The following is a 13,079-nucleotide window of genomic DNA, read 5'->3' as shown; positions in this document are numbered from 1 at the left end:
ATATTTTTTTCGTCCGGCAATTTGGTAAAAAATTTGATTGAAATTTCCCAAAGAAGTTACGAATGAGTGCCAAAAAATAGGCTTTAAAACTGAAAGTATTGGCCTTCATGGGTCTATAACACCCACTCAGGCAAGTTTATCCTTAACAAGTTTCCCAGTGATCTAGCTTTAATTCATACACGCCGCTAAGTTTTTCTTTGACAACTTTTCATACGTCATCAGTTTTCAAAGGTGCTTTTATATGTAAATGGTAAAACATGACACTTGTCTCTTTGACTAATCGCCCACGTCTACTGTGTCTGGTCATTTTAACTGAAATTGGAACCTTTAACTTTCACAAGAAATATCCCCAAGGCAAGACCATTAGCATTAGTTAGTTAATGGCCATTTTTTCACCTGTTAGTACAGTTTTTATGCAGTGTCGTTGATTCTTCTTGTGCCGGATGAATTTGTCTTTTTCTTTGTTTAATTGACGGGTTCAGAAAGTGAAATATTCTGTGGCAAGAGGAAAACGTCATCTCTTTTAGAAAGCTTTTTCATTTATCATCATTTCCATGATTCTTTTCTTCTTTTTTCTTTCTTTTTTTCTTTTGTTTCTTACTTTTTTCCTTCAAGATTTCTTTCTTTCTTTCTGGGATATAAGAAGCAATGTTCTTAGTTACTGTAGTATATCGCTGCACAATGTTCTGTGGTCGGTATTTTTCACTTGATTAAGGATTTCAGCAATCACTTAAAAGTCTGCTTTCACTTATGATTCCGTCGATGTTTTCATTTTTATTACGAGCAAGCGGAATATGCCATGAACTTGAGGTTTTTTAATTACATTTTATCAATGAAGAGCATCAGTTGATGATAGGGTTAAAAATTCTAACCACGTAGTCAACATTTGATATAGATGGTTTTTTTCTTTAGAGTATCACAATTCTATTTTTTGCGTTCAGGTCAAGAGAATTTCGACAGAAATTAATAAAAATCGTCAGGTGTTGAAGAAGGTCAGCAGAATGTGTCTGTGCGTGCGGATATTTACATTCTCAGGTTTATTATCGACAACGAACATCTTAATTAGTGTTGCTATCTACTTAGTCAATATTTGACATAGATTGATCTTTATAAAATCCATACATTGACGTACATTCCATCCAGGTCAGCACTCTGAATTTTTTTTCCTAGTTTGCCTGTGTCATTACATAATATTACATCAAACACGAGACACAGTGTTTCATCACATATCAAACACCGAGAAGAGAGTTGAAAACTGCGTAGCGGAGTATTTTTGATGAACTTCGAGGTTTTTGATATTGTGATAAAACACTGTGACGAGTGTTTGATATAACTTTTCAAACAAACTGATTTTGAAGGGGAAATGAAGAATGTAAAAACGAGGAGTTTTTCATCAGATATCCAAACACGTCACGGTGCATGATTTCCTTTGTCTTTGTTATTGTTTTTGAGGCCAATGAGCTTTTCATCCTTAGCTGTCAGATGTTGTTATAATATTAAAAATCTGCTAAATTACTTGCTTATATGGCATGCCGGTAAAGAACGGAGTGAGGAGAGTTAAATTGTTGAGCTTCAGTTTAAAGGGGTTAAGGTGTCGCAATGGGACTCATTTTGTACGTGATAAACGTTCGTTCTTCTAATGGATGCGTGGGCCATAGACGAGATTCTTTGGCAACTAACATATGTCTGAAAATGTTTGTTGACATCTGAAAACAAGTGTGGCTTCCTATTCAACAGCCCTCCGTCATAATATCTGATAAATTTCACAAATTATGTTTTATTAATAAAGCTTCAGGCGATAGAGGACAATAACAGAGAAGGGGAGGAAATGGGTGGGCTTCAAATTAACTATCAATTCCTATCGAAATTCAGATAACAACGGCAACAAAGACGAACATAAGAGCAGTCAAAACACAGTCGGTGAAAAATAGACTCTGCCACGCAGAACTATAATCTTCCATTCCAGGCAGTAAATGAAACAGAACATAAAATGGTCTAACATGGGTTACTTGTGTGTATCAATTCAATTAGCTACAAAACAGCGTCATTTAACTGGAATACTATTGGACATTAAACACTTACTTGCTTCACCAAACGTCACCGAGCGAATCTTGATTTACGTAGATTGAAAGCATCGAAACTGAATGAAATGTTGTCGGTTTTACTCTCTTTTCTATGGTTAATTTAAATAGCACTAAACGACCAAAGGCCTAGTGATTTTCACCAGTGGGGCAGGAAAAAAGGTCCATGGTCTGAACTGGCTGAGAATAGAGACTTTTGTCCTGGTCCGACTCTGACGACTACAATGGGTGATAAAAGGCATCAACGAACAATCTTCCCCCCACCCCGTCCTTCCTCCCACTTCCCGATTCAAGGTTCTACGTTTTCAGCAGCTGTTGGATATCCATATCCATTCATCTATCCAGGCACCATGAATGCCTTTTATCAGGTTGCATGAATCGTGAAGGCTCGAAGAAAGCATTATAGATCCGTCATGTCAAACAACTATATCCTGATCTGATGCCTCGGGGAGTAAAAACAGATGGACACAGTCCAGCTTCATAGCTGATCCGTAAGGAATTGGAATAGCGTCTTAACACATGCGAACCTCGTAACTATCATAACTTGTTATGCAAGCCTGGCCCCAGTTGCTCAAAGGCCGGATAAGTTTATCCGCTGGATAAGGCACTATTCAGGGTCTAAAATATACTTCACGTTAAACGTTGTCCAAGGTTTTCTTACAACAATAACAACAACAATCTTAAGCTTTATTCGTGCCCAAACTTAACTGTGGTTAGAGTGTGCATATTCGCTTGTACAAGGGGAAATACTGAAATCTTTACACAGATTGAAACTGACGGATAGTGACTTATCCACTGGATAAAGTTATCCGGCCTTTGAACAACTGAACCCTGGTGACTAGTTGTCCTAATGTAATTTCAGCGGTCAAGCATTTACCAAAGTTCATTAAAACATCTGTCTTTCTCGGAAGGAAATGAGAACTACCATGCACAGTTATTTTGGGCTGTTCCAACCATTACTATCGCGGTTTAGAAATATTAACCCATACTCAAAAATATCAGTGTCAAACGCATCTTTCCCCATCAGTTTTAAATCATCTAACTTTTCTTCAAGTGAATTAAATGTTATAGTTGATAATTTTGAAAACGGGAAAGGTAAAAAGAACGAGACTATTTCCGTGCTTCTGACCAAGTATTCCAATTCCGGAATAGCTGCAAAATAGAATCTATTTTGGGGTATGTACGAAATAGCAAAAAAGCCTTCTTTTAAATGGGAACTGCCGGGTTTCTCCGTATTTTGCTATTTGTAACCATAACAGTTGTAACGAATAGCCAGAAAATCGAAAATATTGTTTCATTGAGTAGCTTTTATTTTTTCAGTTGGAAAAGGACAGTTACCGAAATCCTCAAACTTTGAATCGAAAAGGTGCCGAGACCAAATATACTCTGTCTGAAGTTGTGAATTTGTATGCGATGGCGAAAACTGCACGAAAGTCCTCATTAACTTTCCCACGCTTGGCTATGGTTTGTTTTGTAAACAATTTTCTGTCTAATTTAGAGATAAACGCTTTGTAAGTATTGGTCAGGGAACTTGACCGATTGAAAACATATAACAAATTCACTTTACATGAAATCGAGTTATGCGTGCATTTGTTTAATCAGTTTTTAGTTGCGTGCTTCTGAAAAACCTCTCTACTGTGAACGAGTTTATTTTTAAATTAACCTAACACGAAAGTTTCCGTCAACAAAGGACGAATTTCTTTATTTCCGCTCTTCTTTACTTTAGCGACTTCCTTAACTCAGGGTAAAATGAGTTGATATCTCGTTTAACGGACCAATCAGAACGCAGGAAATTTTGGCCACATCCAGGGAACTGCCGACAGCAGTGAAAATACTTTCAATGGAGAACCTGATTTTAGTTCTTCGGCGTGCTAAAATCACTGATTGCAGAGCGAGTCAAGTTTAACGTATGGGAATGTTATATCCCTGGGTGGCACAAATTTGAAACGACTGGTCAGTGAAGTTTGTCCTGGCTAAAAATATCGATTAGTGGTGTCGGCAAATTGGCCAAAAGGGAACAACAGAAGTGGCAGTGTTCAAAATATTTCCTACAGCTACACAATTTCAAAATCTGTTTTCGGTTCTAATATTTGCGGAGCTTTTGACCGTGTGTAAAGTAGGCTTTCAGTTTGAGAAATACTTTCTTGGCGGAGATAGTCAGTGGTGTACACAGTAAAAATGAGAGGATTGTTACTTTTGAGTCAATCGATGAAATCTTAAAGTGTGACTATTCAAATGAAAAGCTACTGAGCAGTACTTTCCTGTGGTACTGTTTAATATGCTGTACAAGATGATTCTAACTTTTGAGTCTGGGTGAAATCCTTTAGTCTGTCCATTCATAAAACCTATTAAGCAGTGTTTTCCTGTGGTGCTGTTTTTTATGCTGCACAGGGTAGGTTCCGACTTTTTTGGGTTTGTGCACGGGAAATCCTAAAATGCGTCGCACTATTCAAAAATCTCTTTAGCAGTACTTTCTTGTGATGCTGTTTATCCTGCTGTACAAATGTATAACCACTTAAAACGTAGTATTTTGCTGTTCATTACAACACTAGGTAGGCTCCTTTGTACCGTTGTGTTGCAAAACGCAATTGTTTTCTTTCCTTTTCTGTTGCGCAAGTATGCTTCACTATTCGTAGCTCTTGATGACCGTGTGTTAAAAGTTGGATTCGCAAAATGAGATCTAACTTATATCAGCTGAAGATAGATAAAGAGAGTTTCTCTTCATAATGTTACAGAGTGTCAAGTGAAGGAGACAAAGGATTAGAATGAAGGAAACCTGACCACTTCCCCATGGCTATCAAATGCATTCGGGTGTTCATCGTGAACATCTTTTATCGCAAGTCTCCATTTATTGATCGCTATTAAGTATGCACGTGCTCACAAAACCCAAAACAAATGTGTTTAACGCCAACGTATTTAGATTACGCCGAAAGAGTAAAGCTAATCAGTGAAATCCCACGACTGGTTAGTATGCTTCGATATAAGTTAGCCGTCGATAAGGCTCAGATCTAGTAGCACTGAAACCATACCTATCTCAAAGGAACGGCGAATTGAATTGGAAAAAAGATAATATGAGGGTTTATTTGATTTAGAAAATGCAAATGAACATTTGGTTGTTTAATTATTCACAGCAGAAACAGTGTAATGAAGGAGCAACGAATACAAAATGTAAATGTACAACATTTCCATGGCTAGAGAGAAACTATAAATTGCTTTACTAGACCAAGAATTTTTTGTGAACAATTGCCACTGTGTTGACATAACTTTTTTTAAGCGTTTTTCTTACTATTTGCATGGGTCAAGAAGACTTGGCTCAAGGAACAAAGAACACAGTTTCACTTACCTTTAGTTAAATCGTTAATGAATTTCTCGTTGAAAACTCGCCTGAGGAAACGTTGTCTGAGATGATAGGTTCACCGTGTGCAGTGGCTAGCGGTCCACGCAACTTATAAAACAGTTACTGTGGAACTTGAAGCTGAACTCAATATGTAGCGGGTATAATTCAATAATCCTCGCTTTTTTGAAAGTAAAACGAAAAATCAGTTCGGCGAGAAGATGTCACGACACGTTTCGGACCATAAGATGCCCACTCAGTTAATGTGTGTGTTTTTTTTCCTTTTTCTCTTGCCAACGCGATTCGCGAATCATTAGTTCAGTGTTATCAGTACGATATCACATAAGAGTTGAATTTCACATTCAAGAGCTGCTTCGGTCCGATAAATGTCGTAATTATCGGTAAGATGTTAAGCCCATTACACGAACGAATTTAAACACCATGGGTCGGCGTTATTGGCTCAAGGCGTCTCGAAGTTTTCCTTGTGTTTGGCTTGCAGACAAAAGGTCCCTTATATATTGATTGCATCCTATTGAATTAGTCATTCAGTTTGACGTTTTGCACGCTTAATAATTGGGAAAAATTAAACTTTCCGGCTTACATAACAATGAACTCATCTAATCTCAATTAGGGCCCACAAATATTACTGGTTTGAATTATTTGCTATTTAGATTGTAGTTTAGAACCATTACGCTTGGTTATTTTCAGCCCCCAAACCCAGGAAACAAATGTGATATTTCCCTAATGAAGTTATCTGTAAGTACAATCTGTCCTGTGGTTTCATCGAGGCTTTCTCTTGTATTATTCGCCTCTGTCCCTCTTAAACCAAACCAGCCTATAGTGTTTATCAAGTTATCCGTGGTAAATGGAACACTGGCTTAGTCGATTGAGGTGTAAAAATAGAAAGTGAGAATTTGAGAAAGATTCACTGCCCTGTCAGTTATATTTATATATACATATAAAAAAAAATAGATCAGAAGAAAACAACATTGTCGTCCCAATTTGGCCACTGATTTCCCCGCCAAATTAAACACCAGGTCATGAAAGTTCCAAGTTTTGAGTTTTTAGATGAAATTCTAAAAGTGGGATCATTCATTTGGAAGATTTTACTTGATGCTGTTTGTTTTTAATGTTTTGCGATACGTCAATGTGGGAAAATTTTGTCAAAGAATTGTACTTAATTCTCACAACGGAACGGGCGGGCTGCCCTTAAATACCCTAATAGGAGATAAACGGATTGTGATATCGGAACATTTGGTATTTCAGCTGTCGTGTGAATACGTCAACAAGGTTAATCGATAAAATACGGTTAGCACTGATACGCTTGCTAATTCCGCAAGGGCACTTGGCTAATTGTGTGTACATGGCATGACGGCTTGCAAACTCATTGCATTTCTTGACCTTGCGTTTATCGGAAGCTCCGGCATTCCTTGAGGTTAGTAATGGCCTTTTGTTTATTTGTGTTTCTGAAAAAATGTATAGACTAAATTTAACTGAACAAACAAGTGACAAGATTTGCGCCTTTAAATAACACGCGATGATAACTTCAAGAATGCAAAGCGGAAAAAACAGCTTTAGTCCGGCGAGGCATGAAAGAAAAGAAAAGTTCTGCTCGGTGTTGTCGTAAATCTTATTTATAATAATTGGCTTTTCTTTAAAAGGCTGTTTCGAAATCCAACCACCAAATCACACCAGCTCAAAGGTCCCACGCTTAGCGCGCGTGTTTAAACACAATGAAATCGACCTTGACCAGGCCATCTCCGAGAGCAGAGATAAAATCCTCGTCAATGGCATCATTTTAAATTACACAGAGCCTGAAGCACTGTTTGCTATGATACATATGTACGGTGATCCGAACTTTGGACTCAATGCATGTGTATTTTTGGAGCTTCAATCGTTTGGCACCGTTTGTTTCATTGTTTCCCAAGCGTATCACGTTTGTATAATTATGAGGCACTGAGTAGAACCTTCAGGAAAAAATTTCGCATTGATCCCATGAATGGCTTATTAACAAACTTGCATCTGTTCAAATCGTTACACTAAACGTGCGCGAGACACCGTTTCTCTGCGGAAACCACTTTGACTCGAAAGAGGTTACTTCCTCTTACAAACTCGAGATTCAGGAAAAGGAATTAAAAACCACATACGAGACTTAACGACAACCTCGTCGCCGCCTTTGAAGTGCTAATTTAACAGAAATTGAGTTAAATGTGTAACGCGGTTTTGCCATAAAGTTCATGCAAACTCCATGATAAAGTGAAAAACTAATTTGGTGGAAATGAAAACGATTTAGTTACAAGTAACAACTTGCCTGCCTCAGTGTTTTCGAGATAGCGGCGCATATAGCGCCGTAATCTGTTGTAGGAACATAGTTTTAATATGGTGCTAATGCTTTTGTATTTCCAAACAAACTCTGTTTTTCTAAACAGATTAGAGAGACTGAAAGAGAGTTAATTTAACTGGTCCATTTTGACATTCTGTTTTCCTTTCATGAGCAAGATAAAGCTAGAGAGAAGAAAATATATTTTTTGTGAAGTTTCGATGTGAATGCCATACACAGTGATCTTATCGTTAGCGCACGGGGATGGGTTGGGTGGGGAGGGGGGGGGGGGAGAACTTATCCCTGTAGTTTTTTTTGTTCCAAAGCTGCTTAACTCACCCGGAGTTAAAATTAAAGCGCTGTTAATTTTACCACAGTTTTAAGATCTTCATTCGAAATCTGCGAAGAGAAGGTTATATATTGGTAACGGGGATTTCAAAAACTAAATTCAAAGGTAATTGAAGTTAATATCTTGGACTAGCCAAGTTCATCCTGCTCTCAACAAACAGCTGTTCCCCGAATTTGTAAAACCAGTTTACAAGTGAGGCCGGTTTCGGCCTTAAACCTCTTGGATGGTCTTGCATGATGTTCACCTCTGAGAACCAAGTAAGCAACGGCCGGATCAGTTCACCCAGTGGATCAATGGGTTTAAATACGAATCGGTTGGTGTAGTATAGAAAATAGACTAAGCCCTCGGCCGTCAATGAAAAGGCTTGAGAGTCTTAATTTTCTTGAACAAAAGGACGCAAGGCGACTTAAAATTATCCCACCATTGTCTTACTCGGGGGCGGCCCCAAAAGGATATTTTCTTTCTTACTTAGCCGTGTAGGAAAGTGAAACACTTTAGCCATTGAGCGTTGTCAAGTTTCAGGAAGGACTTCGCACAATTGAAGCCCAATTGAAGCCTGTCGAGTGTATTCCCCGGTTTTAACTGATCTTTCATATTTCATGATCAATATCAGTTTGTATCATCAGCTCATGTTTTTTTTTTTTTTTTTTTTTTTTTTTTTAACGGTATAGTTTTGTACCCTGAAGAAAGCAGCATTGTCGAAACGTCGGTTTAAACTCTCTAAACAGGGTCAATTTTATAATATTTTAAATTCACATTTATTAACTACGCTGCTCAGTATTACAATCTTTATTACACATGTTTTTCTTCACTGAGTTAACTAAATCGCAACACCAGACACAAATATTTTATCTAACAGAAACAGACCTTTAGACGAAAAAAAAAAAGACCTGGAAAATGGCTCGTACAGCATTAGTTTAATGACTTGTTTCTCATCCGCCTAGAACAAACTACAATATATTAAATACATTTAGCCAGGAGAGAATTAGGTAATTCGCTCCTTTTTTAGCGTATTCTTAAATTTTCGATTTTACATAGTGGATTGAAATAACTCCTTACTTATCTAAATTTAGTTGGACATCGCTAAAAATAGAAACTTGGAGAAAGCTTCCAGAGTCTCCGTGAACTAAATACAAAAGACACTGTCTCAAAACGTATATTTCTAAGACAGAAAATGAAATCTAAGAGAAGGATATCATTGTATTCACGAGTAAAGCTCCATGCATGCATCGTGAGTCACTGTAGTCGTGCGATGTGTATCTAGACTTTCAAAATGATCAGTCATGTTGGAGATTTTTTTTTTTTTTTTTTTGGTTTTGGTTTTTCATCACCTTAAAGCCGGTTTCCGATGTTCATTTTTAACAAAATGGTTCCCACCAACTAAGAGAATTCCGCCGGAAAGTAAAACGACATCCTGGCATTTGTGCTTCTGTGAGAAAATGAACTGTACGTGACTAATTATACACTAATCAATGTGTGTTTCAAGCCGAACAACGTTATATCGAAAATAAATAATAATAATAATAATAATAATAATAATAATAATAGTAATAATAATAATAATAATAATAATAATAATAATAATAATAATAATAATAATAATAATAATAATAATAATGATAATAATAATTGTAATAACATTCCCAGTATATGTTGGAAATGATGGGAGCACAAAGTCGAGAAAGTGCTCCACAACTAATGCAGGATTTAAATGGGATTTTTAAAATCTAGAGCGACCAACATCTGGGCCTGGTTTTTGGAGAGTCGATGATTTAAAGCTCTTTAAAGCTTATTTTAAGTTGATGGTAAAGAATAGTCTAAATCAAAAGTGAGGGACAAAAATATTTTTTGAATAATGAGTATTAATTAAACTCGAATCAAAGCTCACGTTAAACCAGGATGAAAATATGGCTGATTCACTTATAGTAAGAATATTTCCTTCTGACTGTTTAGTCAGGTTAATTGGGCTTTGGTCAACTGGACCCTATATATAACGAGCCAGACGTCACTGTGGTTGAGAAAAAAAGGCAATGTTTGTGAATGTGACAACCCCAGGAGATACAGTGGAACCTCGATTTAATGAACCTCTATTTAACAAAGTCCTCGATATAACGAACGATATTCTATGTCCCGGCCAATGTTACAGTAAAATGTATGGAATTCAATTCAATTCAATTCAATTCAATTCAATTTATTAAAGCACATTTTTCACGAAGGTAAGGCAAGAATGCACTAGCCCGCAAATAGCATAGGCTAATCTAGGCGGGTAGTGCAGTTGAATAGAACCTCGATATAACGAATTCTTCGATAAAACGAACATAATCCGGAAGCCCAGACGTAATCTACCTCGCCTCGATATAACGAATTACAATGTCAACACACGACAGAAGATAAACGCTGAACAGATCAACACTCTGAAAGTGTCGTTTTTTTGTAAACAAAATCTGCGCGTCTGCTCAAAAGTGAAAATAATTGCTACTAAAAGCCACCATGCTTAATGAATTACATCTCAAAACGCGGCACTTCTGGGCGACGAAAATTGCATTGAATTGCGTGACAGAAGTCTCCTGTGTTGAAAATCAATCATTAACTATGACCTAGATATAACGAACGTTTTGGTCGTTTCCCCTCAAGTTGGTTATATCGAGGTTTTCGATATAACGAACCCTCGATTTAACGAACAAATTTGGCCGGTCCCCAGCGACTTCGTTAAATCGAGGTTCCACTGTAGTAAAATAAAACATAAGGAATTAGAGTTGGTCACCAAGTATTAGATCTGAAAATGGAGGTGAAGAGACTATGGAAGAAGAAAGTAAAAGTCTCCTCCATCACTCGGCACACCCAATGACTTCTAGCTGTTGTGTATAGAGTTGTGGTCTCATTTACTTAGAAGCCATTAGGAGATACACGCCAAGCCGACCACATACTGGCACTGAGCGTGGTCACAGCCAAGGTTCGATACATCCTCAAATTGGAGACGGACCATTTCTATGTCGTCATCCGAGCCATGTGAAAGTTGCAGATGTCAAAGCAAAGGCAGGACCTTCTCCTCAGGTATTTTAAGACCCTGAGTGTTGGTCCCGCCGGTTTTGAACCCGCGAGCTCCCCCCGCTCAACAATCCGGTGCTCTGCCAACTGAGCTGACAGGGGGGTGGTTAAAACTCTGATAGCACCAAATATCGGAGCCCTGAGAGGAAATTCCGGGCACTAGAGCTGAGTTTAACAGAGCCGAAGAAGACTCGAAGCAAAAAACGTTTAACAACAAAAGTTCAACGTATCGAGGCTCTCTCTGACTGCAAACACCTTAAAATCGACACGTCACACCGACAGTGATCTTATCAAATTTCATTATTTTCAAACTGTTGGTATGAATCGACGCAGTTCGGACCGCTCTAACTCCGTTTTACGTTATTCGAACGCCAAAGGAACCATGTATTTTCACAGTCTCTCCGAAAGGTTGATTCTTTTTGGCCAAGTGATACTGGCAAGCCACACTTGAGCTAAAGTTTTTTTTTCTGCACTGTCATCCAATCATCTATAAATCCGTTCCTTTCAATTCTTCTTTTCTTTTTCGTTGTAACCTAGGCTAGCCTGACTTCATCACATGTCCTTGGCGCTGTTTTGTGGATGCTAAAAATACGATTCAAGCTTTTTGTTGTTCGTTGGCTTTTGCACCATTACACGTGACGGAAAACCACAAAAAGCAAAAGATTGTAGTAAATTTAGAAATTCAGGACTAAAAACAGAAATGCTGTGTAACCAATCGTGCACAAGTATAGCGGGCGCAGCCTCATTCTTGACTAAGGTTGCGTTCCATTGACCGTATTCCAGAATAAGAATAAGCAGGATACTGAACTGTTAGATTTATCTTTTTAAAAACATTTAGGAAGTCATTTTTGCAAAATTTCGCTGATACACGATAATTTGACATTTAAGGGTCATTTTGTACTTCAACAACTCTATAAACCTCATTTGAGGAATTTCTTGACATCATTGTATGCATCCTTATTCCAGAATAGGGTCGATCGAACGCAACCTCAGCTCTGAGAAAACGTGAATTGAAATGACGCGAGCAACAAGCTTCAGCGAGTGAACCGTTCGAAAGAGATGGGAACTCCTCTTATAGTTCACGTGATTATAAAAGATGTAACTTTCCATCGGCTTTGGCTGAAATTTTTGCGGGTCTTTAAGTTTGTGTATCTTTGCGAATGTGTCATTCGTAAATAAAAAAAAAAGTAGTGACCTAGCTCAATTTTTCATCCGCCAAATCTACCTCGGTCACGCATGCGAATATTAGGCAATGTAAGAAAAAGCTTAATTTACTTTGAAATATCTTTCAATTAAAATCTTGGATAATGAGCGTTAACCTGTAACTGTTAAATGCATTTAAACATGTTAAATTCCATCACACGGAAATAATCGATATTCCAGACTAAATGGCTGGCAAGGATTTGCCCTAAAGTCCCCATGTAACTGGCAACTTAGATCTCAGCCGGAACGTATCGAAAATGCGATCAGGAGTCTATAGGTGGTTGTTTCAATAGCGAGCGATTCGGAGTTCACTGGAGTGCTGCTATACCTTAGATTACGGAAACTCAGTAAATAAAGTTATTGGCTTCCTATATACGACTGCCCTCCAATGTGACTGCGTGGGAGGCCAGTCCTCCCATTGCCTTATGAAATAAGCGAACGTTATACACAAAGCTTGATGTAGGAAGTTCAATTCGACCAAAGAGGGGTAATACTTTTGTTGGTTGGGCCCACACATAAGAGAACAGAAAGTAGCCCTAAAGGAAAAACTTCAGCCTTACCTTTAGAGCTTGCGACAGCTGAAAACTGTTGATTCCAAACCTAACCACAACCATGCAATGATGTTAGGGAGGGAGAGCGCAAGTTTCCTGGCTGTAGACAGGAGTCATAACAACTGAGAAAATCCCAGAGAAAGACGAAACCAGTCGGTACACGACAAGCAAAAACTTCGTTGTTTATCCTGAT

At 38.0% G+C, this 13,079-nt stretch overlaps 1 protein-coding gene across 3 annotated transcripts in view; it reads right to left on the bottom strand.

The window, feature by feature from the left end:
• LOC146475741 (histamine H2 receptor-like) overlaps positions 1–13,079 on the bottom strand; it is an 18,833-nt gene extending 5,754 nt beyond the window's left edge. Inside the window, exon 1 of one of the 3 annotated variants that reach the window (XM_085115463.1) lies at positions 12,896–13,079. The gene's annotated coding sequence lies outside the window, so the exon portion shown is untranslated. Of the gene's footprint in view, positions 1–2,082; positions 2,313–5,424; positions 5,563–12,895 lie in introns of those variants that run through there. The other 2 variants (XM_085115461.1, XM_085115462.1) reach the window with 2 other exon arrangements.

Source organism: Pavona decussata, unplaced genomic scaffold, assembly GCF_977016875.1.
Source record: "Pavona decussata unplaced genomic scaffold, jaPavDecu1.1 SCAFFOLD_83, whole genome shotgun sequence".
NCBI classification, from domain to species: domain Eukaryota; kingdom Metazoa; phylum Cnidaria; class Anthozoa; order Scleractinia; family Agariciidae; genus Pavona; species Pavona decussata.
Note: the sequence above shows the minus strand (reverse complement) of the source record. Positions and strands in the feature narration are given on the sequence as shown.